This window comes from Moschus berezovskii, chromosome 12 (genome assembly GCF_049115385.1).
Source record: "Moschus berezovskii isolate FMDL1 chromosome 12, NW_MosBer_1.0, whole genome shotgun sequence".
Taxonomy (NCBI): domain Eukaryota; kingdom Metazoa; phylum Chordata; class Mammalia; order Artiodactyla; family Moschidae; genus Moschus; species Moschus berezovskii.
In genome coordinates, this window is record NC_142471.1 from 80873319 (window position 1) to 80897026 (window position 23708).

A 23708-nucleotide genomic window follows, 5' to 3' on the forward strand; every position below is an offset into this window, starting at 1 on the left:
AAATATTTACTATCTTGTCCTCCACAGCAAAAATTCGCTTTAGGCGAGTCACAAACAAAGAGTTCAAATCTTCTATTGCTTAGCTTTTTGCTCTATAACCACCTCATTCATTAATTTCATCTGTAGATCATTTTCTCAAGTATGGCTAATAAAGTCCCTGAGGGTTAGAATTCTCTTTTCTTAAATCCAAATGAAAGCCTGGTAAGGTTAGCTGGACATAAGACTTTTATTTCTGTGAGTCTCAATAAGTGTCCATTCATGCCAGGGCTGCTGCTACTGCATAGAAGGCCAGAGAGGTTGCCTCAGGGGCCCTAATTTATCTTCCTCCCTTGTATCAAGCCTTTTGCCATGTTATTTTGCAGTGCCCTCCCACTTTGACCATGTAACTTGCTCAGGCCTACAGAATAAAGAGGACAAACGTGACCACGTGCTGGTTCCGAGCTTAGGTTCAAAGAGGTCAAGCATGTCTCTATTTGCTCTTTGTCCTTCTGCTTCAGTGTGATGAGGATATGATTGGGATAGTCTGCTAGTCCCAAGAGGAGGATGAGCAAAGCACAGAGCAGAGCTACCGCCAAACATGTTAGCCTGCCAAACTGCCCCCTGATTCAGCAGAAAGCAGCTGACCCCCTGCCAACCCTGCAGACTCATGGAAAATGATGGATGATTACCGCTTTAAGTTTCCAAATTTTAGAATGGCTTATGAAGCAACAATAGCTAATTGATAAAAGAGTATCCTGTCTGATCACGCTTACAGCTAATACTTATTATTCCTTGGAATCTTAAAAGCAGAAAAGAAAAAGTTGCAATATTTTTAGTGGCATGGGTTTCATGGGACCACACTAATAAACGTATGATGCCCCTTGTTAGCCAAATATGAAAAGCAATCAACTACTCAACCAGAATTTAGTGACTATAAAGAACTCATGTAACTCAACAACAAAAACAAACAAATGGATTAAAAAATAAAGAGAGGATCTGGATAGACATTTTTCCAAAGAAGACACATAAATGGCCAACAGGAAAATGAATCACTAATTATCAGGGAAATGCAAATCAAAACCAGAAGGAGACATCAATTTACACTCATTAGAAGGGCTATTATCAAAATACAAGAAATAATAAGTGCTGGAGAGACTGTTGAGAAAAGGAAACCCTCATACACTGTTGATAGGGATGTAAATTGGTGCAGCCACTATGGAAAACAGAATGGAGATTTCTCAAAAATTTAAAATAGAATTATTATACGATCAAAACTATTCCACTTCTGGGCATTTTCCAGAAAAATAAAAACACTAATTCAAAATGATATATGCATCCCTATGTTTATCCCAGGATTATTTTTAATAGTCAAGATATGGAAACAACCTAAGTGCCCATCAACAGGTGAATGAATAAAAAAGATGTGGTATAGTGGTGCTAGTGGTAAAGAATATGTCTGTCAATGCTAGAAATGGAAGAGATGTGAGTTTGATCCCTGGGTTGGGAAGATCCCCTGGAGAAGGGAATGGCAACCCACTCCAGTATTATGGTCTGTAAAATTCCACGGACAGAAGAGCCTGGCAGGCTACAGTCCATGGAGTTGCAAAGAGTTGGACGTGACTGAGCACACACACATATATATCATACTATAGCATATTTGGAAGTCAAATTATGATATTGTACATGTGAAAGTTATACAGTGTTATATATCAATGTTATCTGAATTAAAAGAATTTAGTGAGCACACACCATGTATTCATTACTGAGATTTCTGAAAGATATGAAAATCACAGTCTCTAATATCAACGAACTCATAATTCTCTTGAAGGAGACTAAATGAAATATGAGATAATTAGAGTATAAGATATTAACTGAGTGGGAAAATCTACAGAAACTTTGAGCTTCTGGTTCAACATGGTGCTGAGAACATGTGTTTATCTCTGTGCCTTCACGGAACCCCAAAAAGAACAAGAGAGGAGCAACGTCAGCAGACAGACGTTTGGAAGCTTCCAGTTTGGAAGCTGGAAAGTGAATGGATGACATAAGAAAAGAAGGAGGAGAAGCTGAAACTCAGCCTGGAGTGGGGACAACTCTGGGGGCAATCCAGGAAAGGCTGGTGTTGGAGATACCAAGTACCACTGAAGACCGGGATGAAGGATGAGGATGAGATGAGCAAGATGAGGTGAACAGGAAGATGGGATGGTGTCTTTATGGCAGAGTCAACCTCTACACCCCCTCCATTTCTTCTCTCTGCAGAGACTGACCCTCGCCGATAAAGATGAAAAATAAAACAGTCAAAAATCCCACCTCAAACAGCCACATTCTGTTAAAAGAAACGTCAGTTTTGATCATTAGGAAATCAGGCCCGAAAAATTCCAGAATCCTTGCCTCTTACCCTTTGTCTCCCATTCTTGACAGAAGATACCATTTGACTTTCAAAACTAGGAACATGCACTACTTTGGTGAAAATAAAATGAATAAATAAAACCGATAATAGTACTTACCGCCTAGGTTTCTCTTTCATAAAGTATTCGAAATTTTGACAGTGAAAGCTTACACTTGTATGTTTATATAATTTAAAATAAATAAAACACACACATAAAAATAAAATAACCAAACTAGAATCAAGGCCTATGGATTCCAAAGCACTATTTAACAATAAAAACAATTTGGAAGCAGCTGAATTACTCAGTTGGTATCATAATCGCTAATGCTAGAACCCATTCATTATTACAAATTAGACACCATGCCTTGGGTTTTATAAACATCCTCATTTAATCTCACAATCTCATAAAGCAGGTTGCCCTATTAGCTCCATTTTATAGATGCTGAAACAGGTTTGGAGAAATGCAGACACTTTCCCACGGTTACTTGGCTAGTAGGTATCAAAGCCATGATGTGAACAAAATCTCGCTGTTTCTAGAGCTCAAGAACTTGACGTTGTGTCCAGAAGGAACACAGTTTCCTACTACAGGTCCCAAATCATATTCTTACACTAGGAAAAAATAACTCTGAAATTCACCAAAGAATAGTCATTTTAGCAAGAGGAAAATAAATCCCAATCCTTGGGGCCCTGGCAGTGGGGATGGGGGGTAAAGATGATTCCTGAGGACCAGAGGCATCCTGATCTGATGCTGGAGCCATGGTGAGAGGTGACCTGTGGTCAGTTTGCTCCCTGATGAAATCAGTGGGGTTGTTTATATCCCAAGGAGCCCTTGGGGGCTTTCCTACCTATCATCCTAACCACTTTAGGTGACTACATCTTTTTTTAAAAATTGAAATATACTTGATTTATAAAGATGTGCTACTTTCAGGTGTGCAGCAAAGTGATTCAGTTACAAATATATATTTCTTCAGATTTGTTCAATTGCAGGTTAAGATAATGAAAATAGTTCCCTGTGAAGTGAAGTGAGTGAAGTCGCTCAGTCGTGTCCGACTCTTTGCGACCCCATGGACTGTAGCCTACCAAGTTCCTCCATCCATGGGATTTTCCAGGCAAGAATACTAGAGTGGGTTGCCATTTCCTTCTCCAGGAGATCTTCCCAACCCAGGGATTGAACCCGGGTCTGCCGCATTGTAGGCAGACGCTTTACCGTCTGAGCCACCAAGGAAGCTCATAGTTCCCTGTGCTATACAGGAAATCCTTGCTATTTATCTACTTTATATATCAGTCAGTTCAGTCGCTCAGTCGTGACCGACTCTTTGCGACCCCATGAATCACAGCACGCCAGGCTTCCCTGTCCATCACCAACTCCCGGAGTTCACTCAAACTCATGTCCATCGAGTCAGTGATGCCATCCAGCCATCTCATTCTCTGTCGTCCGCTTCTCCTCCTGCCCCCAATCCTACCCAGCATCAGAGTCTTTTCTAGTGAGTCAACTCGTCGCATGAGGTGGCCAAAGTATTGGAGTTTTAGCTTTAGCATCAGTCCTTCCAATGAACACCCAGGATTGATCTCCTTTAGAATCGACTGGTTGGATCTCCTTGCAGTCCAAGGGACTCTCAAGAGTCTTCTCCAGCACCACAGTTCAAAAGCATCAATTCTTCCGATCAGCTTTCTTCACAGTCCAACTCTCACATCCATACATGACCACTGGAAAAACTATAGTCTTGACTAGACAGACCTTTGTTGGCAAAGTAATGTCTCTGCTTTTTAATATACTATCTAGGTTGGTCATAACTTTCCTTATATATACTTTATATATAGTAGTGTGTATATGTTAATCTCATATTCCTAATTTGTCCCTCCCTATGCTTCCCTCTTTGGTAACCATAAGTTTATTTTCTATGTCTGTATGTTTTTGTTTTATAAATAAATTCATTCTGTATCATTTTTTAGATTCCACATATCAATGATATCATATGGTATTTGTCTTTTTCTTTCTGACTTATTTCACTTAGTATGATAATATCTGCATTTATGCTTAGTCACGTCCTACTCTTTGTAACCCCATGGACTGTAGCCCACCAGGCTCCTCTGTCTATAGAATTTTCCAGGCAAGAATATTGGAGTGGGTTGCCATTTCCTACTCCAGGGGATCTTCCAGACTCAGGGATTGAACCTGTGTCTCTTGCATCTCCTATACTGGCAGGCAGATTTTTTACCAGTGCACCAACTGGGAAGCCCATGATAATCTCTAGGTTCACTCATATTGCTGCAAATGGCAAAACTTGATTCTTTTTAATGGCTGAGTAATACTTCATTGTGTGTGTGTGTGTGTGTGTGTGTGTGTGTGTGTGTATCAGTTCAGTCACTCAGTCATGTCTGATTTTTTGTGACCCCATGGACTGAGGTACACCAGGCTTCCCTGTCCATCACCAACTCCCAGAGCTTGCTCAAACTCACATCCATCGAGTCAGTGATGCCATACAACCATATCATTCTCTGTCTTTTTTATCCATATCTATTTATGGACACTAGGTTGCTTCCAGGTTTTGGCAACTGTAAATAGTGGTGCTATGAATACTGGGGTGCCAGTATCTTTTTCTTTTCAAATTAGAGTTTTCATCATTTCCAGATATATGCCCAGAAGTGGGATGCTGGATCATATGGTAGTGGTATTTTTAGTATTTTTAGTTTTTTAAGGACCCTCCATCAGAGAAGGCAATGGCAACCCACTCCAGTACTCGTGCCTGGAGAATCCCATGGACGGAGGGGCCTGGTGGGCTACAGTCCATGGGGTCGCTAAGAGTCAGACATGACTGAGCGACTTCAATTTCACTTTTAACTTTCATGCATTGGAGAAGGAAATGGCAACCCACTCCAGTATTCTTGCCTGGAGAACCCCAGGGATGGAGGAGCCTGTTGGGCTGCCTTCTATGGGGTCGCACAGAGTTGGACACAACTGAAGCGACTTAGCATCAGCAGCAGCAGCAAGGACCCTCCATACTGTTTTTCATACTGGCTACACTAATTTACACATCATGAGGAACGCTGGGCTGGAAGAAGCACAAGCTGGAGTCAAGATTGCTGGGAGAAATATCAATAACCTCAGATGTGCAGATGACACTACCCTTATGGCAGAAAGTGAAGAGGAACTCAAAAGCCTCTTGATGAAAGTGAAAGAGGAGAGTGAAAAGGTTGGTTTGAAGCTCAACATTCAGAAAACAAAGATCATGGCATCTGGTCCCATCACTTCATGGGAAATAGATGGAAAAACAGTGGAAACAGTGTCAGACTTTGTTTTTTTGGGCTCCAAAATCACTGCAGATGCTGATTGCAGCCATGAAATTAAAAGACGCTTGCTCCTTGGAAGGAAAGTTATGACCAACCTTGATAGTATATTAAAAAGCAGAGACATTACTTTGCCAACCAAGGTCCGTCTAGTCAAGGCAATGGTTTTTCCCGTGGTCATGTATGGTTGTGAGAGTTGGACTGTGAAGAAGGCTGATCGCCGAAGAATCGATGCTTTTGAACTGTGGTGTTGGAGAAGACTCTTGAGAGTCCCTTATACTGCAAGGAGATCCAACCAGTCCATTCTAAAGGAGATCAATCCTGGATGTTCATTGGAGGGACTGATGCTAAAGCTGAAACTGCAATACTTTGGCCACCTCATGCGACGAGTTGACTCACTGGAAAAGACTCTGATGCTGGGAAAGGTTGGGGGCGGGAGGAGAAGGGGACGATGGAGAATGAGATGGCTGGATGGCATCACCGACTCTGTGGCCATGAGTTTGAGTGTACTCCGGGAGTTGGTGATGGACAGGGAGGCCTGGCGTGCTGTGATTCATGGGGTCGCGGAGAGTCGGACACGACTGAGCGACTGAACTGAACTGAACTGAACTGAACACTAATTTACACCCCTTAGGTAACTACATCTTCTTACATTTTATATTCCAGTACTGATACTCTTCACCTGGCCCTGGTCCTTACTAACTTCTCATGTTGGTTAGCTGCCCAGCACATCTGTGGCACACACCTGCCAGTGGTACTTCCAAGACTACAAATTCTAAATGACAGAGATTTGTTCTGAACAATACCTAGCACAGTGCCTGCCACCTGCTGAAAGATACCTAGTAAATTAATGATGACAAACAGAAGGTTAATGGGCCACTCTAATGCCAAGTCAGGAGAGGGCTCTATGACACATCTGCAGATCCTACCTAATGAAACTGCCAATTAGAGGCAGACTGTTATGGTGAGAGTGCCTTTAAAGTCAAAAAAGTAAGTAAAGACATGGGTGACGCCAGGAGCCTCCAAAGTGAAGTGACTAATGAAATCCATGAATCTGTATATGCATTTGAGTTATGCAGTGCATATGAAAAATAGACAAAATGGACCATTCAAACCATTTAAAAATAGTCCATGGAGGGACTTTCCTGATGGTCCAGTAGCAAGACTCCAAGCTCCTAATGTAGAGGGCACAGGTTCAATCCCTGTGTGGGGAACTAAGATCCCCCATCCCAACAGGGTATGGCCAGAAAATAAAAATATAAATGAACAAATACTTTACAATTAAAAAACAATATAAAAACAATCCATAGAGATGTGTTTCCACTAAATAATACCACTCTGCTAACACCCTGAGATTTTCCCAGGAGCCCTGTGTGCCCGACTTCACCTTGTATTTCTGCTACTTCCATTCATGCTTCATGTGAGGGATGGGTCCCCTGCAAAGTATTATAAAGAAAAGTAATACCAGGCTCAGGGAGTTTCTATTCCACTCAGATCTTTGAGGTATGAGGTGTGATCACAAGCCCAGGGAGCCTGTGAACAGTGACTGCAGGGGAGGTGGGACTCAGACAGGAATCCTCAGGGCCCTATTTATCACTGAGAGCTTTATACAAACTCAACACTCAGAGCTCCTGGGCCTGCTCCCACTGCTCGGGCAGGTCTCTGGCAATGTCATGCTCTAATGGACCCACTGGCTACCGACCTTGACAGAGCTCATTCATTATGGAAGCTGTTGATTACCTCTTAAAGCAGAAAATGGGCTTCCCTGTTGGCTCAGATGGTAAAGAATCTGCCTGCAATGCAGGAGGTGCGGGTTCAATCCTTGGGTTAGGAAGACACCCTGGAGAAGGGAATGGCTACCCACTCCAGTATTGTTGCCTGGAGAATTTCATGGACAGAGGAGCCTCGTGGGCTACAGTCCTTGGGGGTCACAAAGAGTCAAATACAACCGAGCAACTAACACTTTCAACTTTTTCACTTGACACAGTAAAACCTGCCCAGCACTCCATTGTCTCACAAGGAATCTACAAGGAGTGCCAGTCAACACACTGCGCTCCGTCCCCACCCTACCTTTTTGGAAATGCATTGCATTTAGAGATGTCTTGTTAAATCTCAATATTCTGAATTAGTATCCTGACTCTGACCCCAACCTTTGAAGTATGTTCCTGATGGAGAAATGTGTCAGCAGTCTGATTTTAATATAAAAGAAAAGCTGGATGGCTCAGATGCCTAAATGACTGTTAATTGTATGCAAACACTAGCTCTCAGCATATTCTTTAGTGCAGAAGATAGTAAATCTCTGTATCAAAGTCTTCTATCAACAGTCCTCTAAGTAGTTAATGCTTTCAAGATGTGCCAGGAGAGGCCAGGGTGATGCACTCATTACAGAGGGATGGATGGGTGAAGAGTTGATGGTTGTTTTAAAGCATCAGAAAACAGCTACCAGGTAAGATACCAAATTTAAGCATAGTCAAACATGTTTATTAGATATCCTTTCAAAACACTCTTCTATTTTTAAAAAAGAGTCACTAAAAATATTGTCAATATTCCCTATTTAAAAGAGTACTTTTAAAACAAAGCAGAGTAGTGAAATTCCTTGTTAGGAACATAATGTGTGCTTCTTTTTAAGCCACAGAATAATTTGTCAACTTCCAATTTAATTACGACTGAGATTCAAGTCAACTGTTGAGGGTTCTGGGGATACACTCCCCATAGATTCCAGCCAGTAGCAAGTGGAAAGATTCCAAATGCATTAAAAATATACCATGGAAAGGAGGGGAGCAGGAAAACTGGAAAAAAAGAAAAAAGGAAATTCTTTTAAAAGAAAAATTTCTTTTTCTTTCTGGTGACCACTAAAAATATAATCTGACATGACTTACTCTGCTGTAAACTTATTCTGTTTATAATCTCTCTGTCATGTAAGATTTTCCAAAACCTTCCCTATCTTCCCTGGAAATCAAAATTAAAACCTACCCTTTTTATAGTGCAAGGAAAACAGAGGGTTTCAAATGTATTCAAATAGAGAAATACAGACATCTTGAGACAGTCCAGTTTTATCTCTAAGACCTGTTTCAGTTAAGAAAAGCCATTGAATCATAGTTTCCAACTCTAAATATCAGTACTCTGTTAATACTAATTAATATGTACATTGTTATCATTAACATTCAGATTCTATCTTCAAAGAAAGCCCAGACTGCCAAAGAATCCAGAGGCCTTTTGTAAACATCAGGTGATGTTACACTTTAGAATGAGCTGGGGAAGAAAAAGCTGTGACTAAGCTGTTGGCTTCCTGCCCACCCCGGGCCATTGTCAGCTTTCTGTTTAATTATTCTGATGTTTGTCAACTTTTGCCTTCCCAGTAAATGTTGAAGGCAGATCATTAAACAACATGATGCCACATTTCCAGATTTTTCAGTCAGCATTGTCTTTCAAAGTAATGTTCATTTACAGGAGGAAATTTTATGGCACAGAAAGCCCTCATGAATTATTCATCAGTTACAGAGTATGCCAACATTCAATTCCTTTGTACCTCTCGGTGAGCATGCACATGTGAAGTGGAGCATGCCTTGGCTCCCTGGTCCTACAGGAAGGCAAACTCGAGCTCACCGGAGGTCCTGGTAAACAGAGAAGAGCGGAGTCTTCAAAAGTAAAGGTGGGAGGTACAAAGCATTTCTGCCTTACATGGGATTGATTACCTGATAGTCTACTCTCCAGAAACCGAAAGAAGTTACGATCACTTACTCTAAGGTCTAGTATCAAAAGAATCAGCATGAATTGATATAGTCTGCTGGTTTCAATACATCAGCCAGAAAGATCGCCTTGGGATGCCTCTGAGGCTGTGGCATTGGCTGTGAGTCCCCGAGGATGCTGAGCAGGGGAGCTGGGTCCCTCCTGAAGCCATTCTCCCCAGGGTACCAACTGTCTCATAAAGCACAACTGTAGGGGAAGCATCCTAGGGACAGCATCCCTATGAAAATGGAATATTTCCTGCCACATCAGTAAATAAGGATGTCACCGTCATCAGTGATTATAGCCCTCCGATGTGAGTTGGTGAGCCCTAAGGGCACTCAGGAAGGAGAATACCTGCCATCAAGCAGCCATCAGACTGCAGCCACTCCCTATGGTGAACCCCAAGGGAGCTCAGGATGTGAAAAACATAGGCTGCTGCTGCTGCTGCTAAGTCACTTCAGTCGTGTCCGACTCCGTGCGACCCCATAGACAGAAGCCCACCAGGCTCCCCCGTCCTTGGGATTCTCCAGGCAAGAACACTGGAGTGGGTTGCCATTTCCTTCTCCAATGGGTGAAAGTGGTTCTGAAAAGTGAAAGTGAAGTCGCTCAGTCGTGTCCGACCCTTAGCGACCCCACGGACTGCAGCCCACCAGGCTCCTCCATCCATGGGATTTTCTAGGCAAGAGTACTGGAGTGGCTTGCCATTGCCTTCTCCGTGGGTCCCAGATAGCTGAGGTGCATATGAAAGGAATGATTTCAGTGAGCCCAGACTCTTGTACCTTCCCATACAAATAAATGTGCTAAATTCCTTAAGCTGGGATATCTAGTTTTCTTTAACAATATTTCTTTAGCAATATTTTTTCACGTTCAGACTACCTGCCTTTTGTTGCAAAACTTCTGTGTAACTTGGTTCCTTCTCTTGCCTCCTCAGAGAAGTTCTCTCAGGGTTACTTGAGATGCTGCCTCCTGGTATTGAAGTCTTAAAAATTTCCACTGAATAAAACAACTCTCAGCTTTTAGGTTGTGAATATTTTTAAGCCAACACCTAGCTCAAACAAAGTGTCCGGTGAGCCCAATCTACACAGACAAAAACAACATAACATTAGGAGATGGGAGAATTCACCTCAAAGCTAAGTTAACACAGACATGCTGGCTTGGAGATGGGGGATATGAGGAAAAGAGGACATAAGCAGAAATGCAGGTCTCACTCACAGTCACTGAGGACTCCCAATGTGCTCCAACAGACAAACCTACCCAAATTTAATTTAATGTATCTGGACTCCTGCCACATCATAGTGAAAAGTGAAGTGAAGTCACTCAGTCGTGTCCGACTCTTTGCGACCCCACGGACTGTAGCCTACCAGGCTTCTCAGTCCATGGGATTTTCCAGGCAAGAGTACTGGAGTGGGTTGCCATTTCCTTCTCCAGATCATAGTCATATCCATTTTTTAAAATCCCATTCTAATGATATTTATAAATGTTTAAAGAATAGTAAAGAATAATACTTATAAATATGCTTCAATAGTGGTAAAGAACCCACCTGCAGTGGTAAGGAACCTGCCTGCCAATGCAGGAGATATAAAAGACTCGGGTTCGATCCCTGGGTCAGGAAGATCAAGGAAATGGCAACCCACTCCAGTAATCTTATCTGGAGAATCTCATGGACAGAGGAGCCTGCAGGGCTATAGTCCATAGGGTTGCAAAGAGTCGGACACGACTAAAGCAACTTAGAACAGCACATAAGTATGTTAGTATATAACATATGCATATTATACAAACGTGTTTGTATTAACCTCAAGGGTTAATACAATAAGTGCACAACTATTTTAACCAATGGAAAAGTCCCTGCAGCTCTCCTCATCTTTAAATGCACAGTCTACCCCAGACAGCACACATGCCAAGTTTATGAAAAAGACAGCCAAACCTCGGTGGTCTCTGAGGATGTGATGAGGGTCCATGAGCTCAATGGGTTCCCAGGTCACGTGCACAAAGCTCTAAGGCTTCAGCTTTTCTTCCCGAGGTAGCTGACACACGGAAGCGCTGCATCCACTCCTCAAAGGAGAGGCCTGGGCCCTGGTTCTCCTTCCACGAGTCTGTGGGCTAAGCTGGACTCCAGCGAGGGTGTGCCACCCTGAGGGTGTGTCACAGCAGCTCAGGAAGAATGAGGAGTTTCCTGGAGTCTAGCTCCTTCCTCCAGCACAGAATCCTCATCTCCTGACCCTCCCCACTCTGTCTCCTGCTAATTCTAAAGACCACTCCAAACAGCACATCAGTTCACTGACATCACAGCTGCAGAACACCATCCTTGCTGCAAAGACACTATTAAAACATGCCCGGAACGTTCCATGGGTTTTCTGCCACTCTGCACTATTCAGAATCCAGATTTATATCACTGTGATTGCACAATAACTCAAACACAGGAGACAAAGAAAGAAAAGGATCAATTTTCCCAAGCCTTCTGGCTCCTCTTTTCACTTAATGAATTATCATCTCACCAGATGGGCTTTTAGTACTTTTTTTTTCTTTTTTCTTTCTTTATTTTTTTGTACTAGGATTTAACAAAAATACTCCAACTTGGGGAGGCTCCTTTTACTATCAGCCTGGCTGTTCATCATGGCTTTGGATGTTGTTCCCAGACAAAATGCTGGTCTGAGGCCAGTCATGGACTTTGAGTCCTTTTGTATTAGGTAAAGGCCGTCTGAAAACAATGGCCCCATCCGGTAAGGTTCAGGAAAGAGGCATTTTTTTCCTTTGGTAGTCAGTAAAGCCCTGATGTAGGGCTTGATTACCCACCATTCACAGTCCAATTTTTCTCCCAGTTATTTTTGAACACCAAGGCTTTTGCAAATTAGAAATGTTATGAAGACAGTTTAAATGGGAAAAGAGACTTAGGACAAATATCCCCAGCATCAGATGCATTTATAGGCTAAGATGTAGAAGGAAACTAGCATAATTGTTTTAAACGTGACAGCAGATTATTTAATTCTTGCAAGAGACACAGACTCCAGCACCCATTCTGAAACAGTAATTTAACATAAGGCTCATAAACTACCCATTGAAAGGAAAGACTACATGACCACATTGTTTAAATATAAAGCTTGATTAATTGAACATTCTCAGCTTACTTTCTTCTCCATCTAGGTGGGTTTTTTTATTTGTTTTGAAATGGCTTTGGGCCATACTCTGGGGTCACCCCATCCTCCCTTCCTTGAGTCCAGACCACTGCCTGGAACTCTGTACCCCTGATAACATCCTCCTGACTTGGCCAAAGCACCAGGCGCCAGGCAAAAGATCACAACTGGACCACTCGTTGATAAAATGCTTGGCATTTGCAGAGCTGTCACATGTTAGCTGCTGCCAAAAGGCCAATTGCACTTATTGAAATCTTCTGATTATGCCTAATGCCCAGCATTTTCATGACCGATTTCAGAGTTTAGCCCTAATGCTTTTTATGTCAGTGTCTCAGGACTGTTACCATAAGGACAGAACAGAAGTCTTTTATAGTTGCATTTTTTTTCCTCATTAGTTTTCATTTCAATTCTAACGAAAGCTAGTTTTACCTATTTCTTTGAAATCTCATATTATAATCCCTAACTGATTTTAAATGAAAGGGGGAAGAAGCCCCGTGTAGTACTGTAGCACTTTTCTCAGGGTAAAATAGGATTCTAGCCACTTGCCTGGGTTCCCTGCCTTTTATAAGACAGGACAGCCCCAAGAGGGGGTGGGACATGATTCAACATAGAAACTTTGACTTTTTGAAGAGTTAGCCAATAAAGTAGTTCCTTCCTGGTCATGGGCCTCCAAATTTGACTTCTGTTAGCTGAACTAGAGATACTCTGGCAGTTTATCAGAATGCAGATACCTATTGCTTAAAAACTGTTTACACAACTGTCTTCCAGTGAAAAGGCAATGGCATACCTACAATGTCATTCTAAAATCAGAGACACTGCTGTGTGTTCTTTACCTTGCATTACTCAGTCACCTGGGGAAGCTGCAGCAGAAGTCTTTCCCTAATGATGTTCTTCAGAAGTCTTCCCAGGAAACCAAAATTAATCAATAAAAAAATAAACGACATATTCACCTATATTTGAGAAATGCTTCATTAAGCACTGTTCAACAGGGAGCTTCTCAGAGACCTTGATAAGCATGTATGCCTTGCAACTCTTTGAGAGAAAAATAAAGTAAGATGCATTTTCTAAATTCATTCGATGAGAGAATGCCCAACCCCAACACAGAGATTAACTGACCACAAAACTGAGTTTGGAAACTGCACTAACGAAGCAGAGGGCTAGTAAGGAATGCAGAGGTCAGAGAGCAATCTCAGAGCCAGAGGAATTCAGGAACTGGCCAAGGCCACACAGCACGTATGAGGAGGAGAATTCTGACCAGCAACATTCAGTCCTGTTACCTGGATGGCTACCACAGGCCTCAGTGCCTGGTTCTGTTTGCAAGTCAAGTCTGGTCCCCAGTGATGCTAAGCTTGGAACACAGATACGCATGTTCCTAGACAAACAACACATCTTAAGGCAAATTATGTTAAAAGACCGGGCCTAGGAGATGCCGCCTACCATAATATAATTTAACGACAGAGCTGAGAGTAAAAAATAGCAGATATCAATAACAAAACACCCACAGGGCCCTGGCCTCATCTTTTAAACTGAGCAGAAGAGGCAGAAACTTGAAGCAAATTTAATTCCCTAAGAAGAATGATTCTATTGGGAAAGATGGAAACTACATTTCTCAAAAGGTCATATTCAATAAGGAAGAAGACCCCTCTAGACCCTAGTGAGAAAAGCACAGGAAAGAAAAAAGTTAAGACTGATTTGTCATTTCCCTTGAACTTGTGTTCCAATGTTATTTGGTTATACGCCCAGATAATTGCCCCAACCCAAGCTCAGCTATGTGACTCCGTGGGAAAGAACAATGTCAAGAACTAAAAGAGGCCCCCTGGTCCCCAGGCAGGCCCTCGGGTGGTAGTAAGGTGGCACCGAGGCCACGAGGAAAGGGTGACGAGGCCACCACACGAAGGTGAGCGGGCTGGGCCCAGCCAGGCGACCACTGCCATGAGCGGCTCCTCGGGCACCCCGAACCTGGGCAGCAAGATCAGCATCATCTCCAAGGCGCAGATCCGCTACGAGGGCATCCTCTACACCATCAACTGGGACAATGCCACCATGGCGCTTCGCCAAAGTGAGGTCCTTTGGTACTGAAGACCGTCCCACAGATAGGCCTGCCACCCCCCTAGAGAGGAGATTTATGAGTATATCATCTTCCAGGGAAGTGATATCAAAGATATTACTGTGTGTGAACCTCCAAAAGCTCAGCACACACTCCCTCAGGATCCTGCTGTCCTTCAATCTTCCCTGGGCTTGTGTTGGGCTCCTCCTTCCAGCCACAGATGCCTTACAGCCCCTTCCGAGGGATGCCACTCTACAGCCAGCTGGTGGCCAGCTCCCTGCTTAGCCAGCAGTATGCCGGCCTCCTTGGGTTTAGGAGCCAGCTTTCCATCTGTCTCAGTCAGCAAGGGTCCCATGGTGGAGCAGGCCGTCCAGACTGGATCTCTTGATAACTTTAACTTCAAGAAGCTGTTACCTGGCGAGGGCACCATGGGCATGCAGCTCAACAGGCGCCTGGCCCCACCCAGCAGCAAATCCGCCACCGATGTAGCTCAGGCAGCTGTGCAAACTCCATGGCAGGTGAACAGAGAACAGAAGACCTCAGAGGAGGCGCTCAGGGAACAGACGAACAAGGAACCGCTCCGGAGGGCAAAGCCGTCCAACTAACATCAAGGAAAACACAATCAAGTTTGAAGGCGACTTTGATTTTGAGAGGGCAAATGTCCAGTTCAGCCGAGAAGAGCTGGACAAGGAATTTAAGAAGAAACTGAATTTTCAAGATGACAAAGCTGAGAAAGGGGAAGAGAAGGACCTGGATGTGGTGACCTAGAGTGACGAGGCCCCTGCTGAGAAGGACCACTAGGGGCCCCGGTGCTACTACGACAAGTCCAAGTCCTTCTTTGACAACGTCTCCTCTGAACCCAAGACCAGTTCCAGGCGGGCGACATGGGTGAGCAGAGGAAGCTCAACACGGAGACCTTGGGTGTCAGGGAGGTTCCTCTGAGGCCAGAGTTTCTAGGGTGGATTTCGAGGGCGCAGGGGCAACAGTGCAACCCACCGTAACCCAACTTCCCATAGAGCAGGGATCGGCAGGGTGTGAGGAGGTGGCTGAAGTTTCTTGCCGAAGAGGCACCGGCGCCAGGACGTGTCTACAAGGACGATGGAGAATGCTGCACTTACTGGGGGAGACATGGTCACTTCGTTTACTGAGTTTGGAAAGTCCCACGCTACCACTTACGTTTTGAACTGAACTTGGACGTGGTCTGAGTTAGACCCTCTTGTTTGGGGAAGTGCGCACGGGAAACCGCTTTGAGGTTTTCTAACTGGTTTTTCCTTTTTAGTTGTGCACAGCCCGATTATAAGGTTTCGGTGTTCTGTAGAAAGGTTCTAGAGCGCAAGTGTGATCCTCACTTTGTGACATTTCTTGGACAGCTTTGACTTTGAAGGTGGAACCAAATTTCATTTGGCAAATGCAAAAAGAAAAGAAAAGAACTAAAAGAACTTGCAGCTCACCACCACTTAAGCAGAAAGCAGTCTGATGGTGGCTTCATCTGGATATGTATGGCCTTTACGGCGTACAATGATCTCTGCTACTCGAGCCAGTATCTGCTGATGATTTCCAAGTGGATGCCATGTCATTATTTTTGGGACTGGAAATGAAGTTTTATAGACTTTACTAAAATAATAACAATGCCTATAACATATGGATGTGATGTATCTCAGCTTCATAAACTGCAAATAGAACAGCCTTATTATCATTCATGGCTCACATTTACATGGGGCTCACTCTCTGCAAGTATTGAACAAAGAATCTCTCATTGATTTCTAATAACCCTCTGGGGCAGGTACCATTACCATCTCCATCGGAAAGATGAGGCTGCTGCAACAGAGAGAAGTTAAAGAAATTGCCCAAGGTCATTCCACTAATAAGTGATGCAGCTGGGACCTGGACAAAGGCAGTCTGAGTCAGAGAACATGGCTAGGATGCTAAAACTCCCTCAAGAATATTAAACAATTCAGGCAAATCATTAAATCAGAGGTGTCAAGGCCATCTCTATGCCTGAGATAATGGTGGGGGTAATCTAAAACATGAATTTAGCAGTATAAAAAGTAAGAATATATCAAAGTCTGATATTGCTTTTTGCAAAAAGTCTAAATACTGAAGACTCTATGGGAGAAAGTGGGGGCTCGTACTATTGATTTCGGAAGAATCCTTTTTCTGAGTCACATGATGTTTTCATGAGATTCTCCACCATTCATCTCCTTCACAAAAGACCTAGTCAACGGCTAGTACCTGTCTCTGCAAAGACTTCAGTGAAGGGACCACCATCATGGCAAACTGCTCCCCAAACCTCATGCCCACTGTGTAGAGCAGTGTTCCATGCTCAGATTGGAGTTGCCATCTGACTCTTACTTTAGACCCCACTTCTTTTTAACTTTTTATTCTGTATTAGGTTATAGCCAATTAACAACGTTGTAACAGTTGCAGGTGAACAGCCCAGGGATTCAGCCATACATGTACCTGAATCCATTCTCCCCCACCTCCCCTCTCATCGAGGCTGCCACACAGCATTGAGCAGAGTTTCATGAGCTATAAGTAGATCCTGTTGGTTATCCATTTTTACATGTCCATCCCAAACTCCTTACCTATCCCTTTCCCCCATCCTTCCTTCCAGCAACCATAAGTTTTAAGTCTGTGATAGACCCAACTCCTTTCTTGATCTGGCTCTACTGTAACCCACCAATGATCCTAGGCCAATCACCAAAAAAACTCCTAAATCTGTTCAATGGGCAAATAATACCTACTGTATCTACATCGGAAGAGTTGAGAGATAACAGGGCCACCCAAAATTTCTATCAACTTTTTCTTTTCCTTTTCTTTCTTCTCTTCTTTTTCTTTCTTTCTTCCTTCCTTCATTTTTTTCTTTCTTTTCCTTTCCTCTGTTTTGGCCCATACTTGCCAAAAGGGACTTAAAATGAAATTTCAATAAACTGAACTCCCCACATCAAACAATAAGCTGGATAGAAATAGGGTGGCTGGTATATCCATCACCTGAATTTAAGGTTATCCTCATCACTGCTGGATGCTGACCCTTAATATTTGCCACCAGCACCCCAAAACTGGACTAATATTTCCCAGAGACTAAGATAAGCATTCTTAAGTGTTGTGTTTCCTCATAACAGCCTTAGTAGGTAAGTGCTTGGAAGAAGGGTATTATCAACCTTTCTTTAACATATGCAAAGACAAAGCCTAGAGAGAAAGCAATTTTTCTCAGATTTGCAGCTTGTGGTCAGGGGAACAGGCACTTGAACTCAGGTTCACCTGTTCGTTACTGTGTTAGAGTGAGGTGTGATCAAGAGGCTAAACCGCAATATCCTTGAGGCTTCTCCACGTCACTCTGTGTGAATTAAGCAGTATCAATGCTGTTGTTTGTGTGAGTCTTTTCAAATAAAGAGGAACTAATTCAAAGCAGAATGTGCTTAGTGGTTGTCATCAGACACCTTCTTTTTTTTTTAATATAAGTTTGTTTATTTTAATTGGAGGCTAATTACTTTACAATATTGTATTGGTTTTGCCATACATGGACAGCCATGGATTTGCTATTTCCCTCCTCTCCTGCTTTTGTCTATTTCATCTGCCCTCAATCTCAGTCTCACCTAGCCTACGGGGCTAGTCTAGAGGGGATTAAAAAATATTCCTTGCTCTCTGCCAAAATACTAGGCATTTCTCCTCTCTGTCTCATTTGATACAAATAAACTGCAGGAACTGGGGGATTCCAGTCTTTCTGTGCCTTTGAAAAAGTTTCAGTGATACAGTCTAAAATGAAAAAAAAAATTACTGCAGAATGAGGAGATTCTACTTTTGTCTCATTATAGGAGCATCAAATAAGCATAAAGTTAAATCATGATTGACCATAGTCTGGATTTTTATAATTTTCATATTAATTATCATTGGTCTCACAAGTGACATATGACCATAGTGATGGCAAAACATTCCACTTGTAGCGTCACCCCTAGAGAAAGAAGGCTATTTATTGACTGTGCTATACACAGCAGGCTGAATTTTATACGGGACTTTTTGTTGTTAGAGGGTAAGAAAATGGATAAACACCTAGAATACTTTCCCTGGAGATGTTACCACATCATTCTGTATCACCTGCATCTTTCAGGGTGTACCACTAGCAACCAGTTTGAAAGCTGTATTCTCTTTGGAAGTTTTATTCAAAGTTAGTGAGAAGAGAATATAAAATGTGAGAATATAAAAATGAAATATAAAAATGGCATATCCACATTTTAATGAGAATGAGAATACTACTTCAAACCACTGTCTCTGATTCAAATCTCCAGTATAATTTGGGAAAATGTAAATTCAACTTAACATTCTGTACTACCCTGTCTAGTTAACAATTCACTGACAGTAAAACATTCATATCTAATCTTTAAGGAAAGTGATCATTTATTTATGGTCTCATGGAAGCCAATAATTCCAAAGACTTTTATATTGACTTTTTTTTAAAGATTTTTTTTGATGGAGACTATTTTTAAAGTCTTTATTGAATTTTTTACTGTTTTATACTTCTGTTTTATGTTTTAGTGTTTTGGCCAAGAGTCATGTGGGATCATAGCTCTCTGACCAGGGATTGAATCCACATTCCCTGTATTAAAAGGCAAATTCTTAACCACTGGGCCACCAGGGAAATCCTCCCATTGACATTTGAAAATCTTAATGGTTTTTTCTTCCCACTTTCAATTTTCATCTCTTCTAAAATCATTCGTTTACTTTGGCAAAGGGAGTTGGACTAGTGTGTAACTATATACATCACACCTCTATAAACCTAGTCAAAAATCAAAAACCAAAAGAAAACAAAAATCTTTCTACTCTGTTCCAAATGAAAGAGGATAAGCCTAGTTTAAGGAATGTTTAATGACAGAACCAAAAATAAACAAAACAACATGCATTTAAATTTTTCAAAATAAATCAACACTGAGGATACCCACTTAAACCTTTTTAGGTTTCCTAATAATAACCAACCACTTCCGCTTTAAGAATGAGATGGCTGATGGCATCACTGATGCAATGGACATGAACTTGGGCAAACTTCGGGAGATGGTGAGGGACAGAGAGGCCTGCCATGCTGTATTCCATGGGGTCGCAAAGAGCTGGACACGACTAGACTGCACAACAACACAATAATCAACCATTGGGGTCAAAGACAAAATTGCCTTTAGCAGTCAAATGCCTCTCCCCAGTGGTAGCCTTCTGATACTCTAAGCCCTGTTCCCCCGACTGTATGGAAGCTAGAGGAAGCCTTTAGATCATCATTAGTCCAGTTGTTTGCAAGTTCATACACAGAATAATGAGGCTTCTTGGGGACTGGTGAGGTATTAGAAAAATAGGGTTGACTCTGGCTCTGTCCCAACTTCCACCAGAGAAATTTCAGCTCATCTAATTTATTTCCTGGGCTTCCAGATAGACTTTTGTTTGAAAAAGGATTTCATAGCTAAAAACATATGCTTTGAAAAATTCCCATTCTGTCCATTTCTTTCATGTTAGGAGGGAAGTAAATAAAGACCATTAAAATCTATGACTGATCCCAGGTTGCAGAATGAGTGACTGGCCTAGCCAGGGTTACGGTCAACCATGGGCTCTGAGTCACATTCTCCAGAGTAAGCCCTGTCCCCAGATCGCAGAGGACACAGCTCCTAACAGACATGTCCCTGCCCGGGTCTGTCTGTTACTACTCTTCCAGGAACTGCCTGCAGTTCCAGGGGCAGGCTCATAGATGAAGTAGTGATCTTACTCTTGTTCTCAATATTTTTAAAATACTAAATTGAGAGGCCAGGGACAGGAAAGCAGCCAGAGCCCTGTTAATTTAAGATGAAAAATAAAACCTTTCTGAAGTTGAGTGCAAATCCATAGAAAACAATGTTTGCTTGACAAAATTTGAATTTACCCTCAAATTAGGATGGAAGCAGGATCCATCCCGCTTGCTGTGATCTTTATTCTTAAAATCTTGTTACTTAGCCAGCCATAGCTGAGCTCACTGCATGGGGTCCAGCCCCAGAGCTGCTCTAGTACTCATCAGGATAACAGCCTCTGCAATCAGCCTGGAAGTGCATCCTGGATAAATATCGCATCACCGGCTCCAGGAAGGTGGGCTCCACTTTTTGTAAAATGTGATGAAACCACAGTGCGAGCAACAAAAACTGATAAGTTAGACTGAACTATTCCAGCTATCCCTAGAGCCTCCGATTTACAAAGGAATCCTTCAAATAACATTACATCTTTCATCACTCAGTCGTGTCTGACTCTTTTTGAGCCCATGGACTATAGCCCGCCATGGGCTTCTCAGTCCATGGAATTCTCCAGGCAAGGATAGTAGAGTGGGTTGCCATTCCCTTCTCCAGTATTTAAATAGACTCCTAAAATAATCCTAGTTGCCATGCACTAAGTATCGAAACAAATGATCTTAGCTATATGTACCCCAGCTTTCTCACCTATAAAATGAAGATAACTGAAGCATCTACCCTATAAGGTGTCGTAAGAATTTCAGTAAACAGTTCCTGGTATATACAGTAACCTCTATATAAACATTAATCATTGTCGTTGTTACTCTTATTCTGTTTAAAAAAAAAGAAGTGTTAGCAAGGCCAGGGATGGGAAAGAGGAGCCCTGCCAGTTTAAGATTAAAAATGAAATTGTTCTGAAGTTTAATGTAAAACAATAGAAAATAATAATTGGTTGATAAAAGAATTGGAATTGACAGATTGGGGTGATAGTTTCACTGCTTTTCTGCTCAAACCGGACCTGGAGTGGCAGCTTCGCCGTCACCTGGGAACTGGTTAGAAATGCAGACTCTAACTCAACATCCAACTCCGCTTCCATTTATTGGATTAGAATCTGCCTTCTAACAAGATCTCTAGGGAATTTATGTGCATGTTAAAGTTGGAGAAAGGCTACTTTATGGCATACACTAAGGTTTTAGCACTTGTAGGTTAAAGGAATAAGACCCCATTCTGTAGTTATATCTCCACGTGAAAAGTGAAAGTATTAGTTGCTCAGTTATGTCCAGCTCTTTTGTGACCCCACTGACCGTAGCCCGCCAGGCTCCTCTGTCCATGGAATTTTCCAGGCAAGAATACTGGAGTGGGTAGCCATCCCCTTTCCAGGAGATCTTCCCAACCCAGGGACTGAACTCAGGTCTCCCACATTGCAGGCAGGTTCTTTATGAATGAGCTGCCTGGGAAGCCCATACCTTCTCTTCAATTCTATACCTCCCATGTTAAGACGGTTTCAACCAACCTAAGTCTTAAGGTAGATGCTCTTTTCATGAGCCAGAATAATAATATGTCAGGAGGACGTCAGAGCAGTGAAATCACCTCTTGTTAGTAATGTCATCATCAAGTCATCATCAAGGGCTAACACTTATTGAGCTCTTAAAATACGCAAGGATTATTAACGCAAGGTAGTTTCTGAATGTTCTCAGTGAACACTCACAATACTCTTTCAAGTATTACTGTGCCCATTTTATAGATGAGGAAACTGAGGTTCAAAGAGGCTACATCACTTTCTCTTGTCCAAGTTGAATGGGGGAAAAGGTCTTTCTGAAATTTACTCTCTTTCTCAAAATTGATGCCTAGAACATCATAATCAAGTGAAGTGGGGAGCTGTAATTACCTCTCTTTTTAGGTAAAGTAAACTGAGACACAGAGAGGGTGAATGAATGATATAAAGTCCACAACCTGAAGCTTAGGTCAGAACGAGGTCCATCAGGATTCTAGTTTTTCAGATTAAAGAATTCTGCTGCTAGAAATGCCAACAATAATATAACGGCATTGAAGAGAGAGGGGGAAATAAATAAAATTTAAAGAAATGTTTCCACACATGAAGCTCTATACAGTCGAACCAAGGAAGTTCCTATTTTAATATCTGAAGTCAAGGTCTTACTGGGGTGTCAGCCTCTTTGCAAACCAGCACGTCCAGATTTTTATTGCTGTGGCTTGTGTCAACTAAGCCCTTATCAGCACATCTCAGCTAACATCCTACACAGTGTTATTCTTGCACACCTGTGAAATTCTCCTAATTACAATCTCTCTGATTTCTTTCACCAGCTCTCCATCCAAGTTTGATATCCAAAGAGTTCAAAATTCAGCAAGACTAGTCAAAACCGTTCTTAGACAGCAGTCATGTCATAAAGTCAAATACACAGGTTCAGAATCGAGTGATCAGGACCACTTACCCAGGGCCCAGTGAATGCCTGCTTCCTCTGGCCCTGAGGGCAGCAGGGAAAGAATCAGGATTTATTGACTAAACATTCTAGAGAAGGAAATGACAAGCCATTCCAGTATTCTTGCCTGGAAAATCCCACGGATGGAGGAATTCACAACTGAGTGACTTCACTTTCTTCCTTTATTAGTTTCTGAGAGCTGTCACACACACACAAAAAAAATACCACAGACTAGGCTGATTTCAACAATAGACATTTATTTTCTCATGGTTCTGGAGGCTGGAAGTTCAAGCTCACGGTGTTGGCAGGTTTGGCTTTTGAGGCTTCTCTCCTTGGCTTGCAGACAGCCACCCTTTTGCTGTGCCCCAACAGGGTCAGCTGTGTGTGCGAATGTCTTATGTGTGTCTTTCTTTTTCTGTGTCCAAATGTCCTCTTCTTATAAGGACACCAGTCATATTAGATGAGGGCCCACCTCATTTTAATTTAATGACATCTTTTTTTTTTTTTTTGCTGCATTGGTCTTTGTTGCTTTGTGAGGGCTTTCTCATTGAACTGAGTCATTGGGAAAGACCCTGATGCTGGGAAAGATTGAAAGCAGGAGAAGGGGATGACAGAGGATGAGATGGTTGGATGGCATCACCAACTCAATGGACGTGAGTTTGAGCAAGCTAGAGGAGATACTGAAAGACAGGGAAGCCTGGCGTGCTGCAGTCCATGGGGCTGCAAAGAGTTGGACATGACTGAGCCACTTGCTCCTTGGAAGGAAAGTTATGACCAGCCTAGATGGCATATTAAAAAGCAGAGACATAACTTTGCCAACAAAGGTCCGTCTAGTCAAGGCTATGGTTTTTCCCGTGGTCATGTATGGATGTGAGAGTTGGACTGTGAAGAAAGCTGATCGCCGAAGAATTGATGCTTTTGAACTGTTGTGCTGGAGAAGACTCTTGAGAGTCCCTTGGACTGCAAGGAAATCCAACCAGT

General features: G+C 42.4%; 1 protein-coding gene and 1 pseudogene across 1 annotated transcript in view; one reads left to right on the plus strand and one right to left on the minus strand.

Annotated features, from left to right (window-relative positions):
- ABLIM1 (actin binding LIM protein 1) overlaps nucleotides 1-23708 on the minus strand; it is a 340561-nt gene that overhangs the window by 236157 nt on the left and 80696 nt on the right. The gene's annotated exons all lie outside the window — the stretch shown is intronic.
- On the plus strand, nucleotides 14446-15598 carry LOC148776031 (protein LSM14 homolog B pseudogene; annotated as a pseudogene).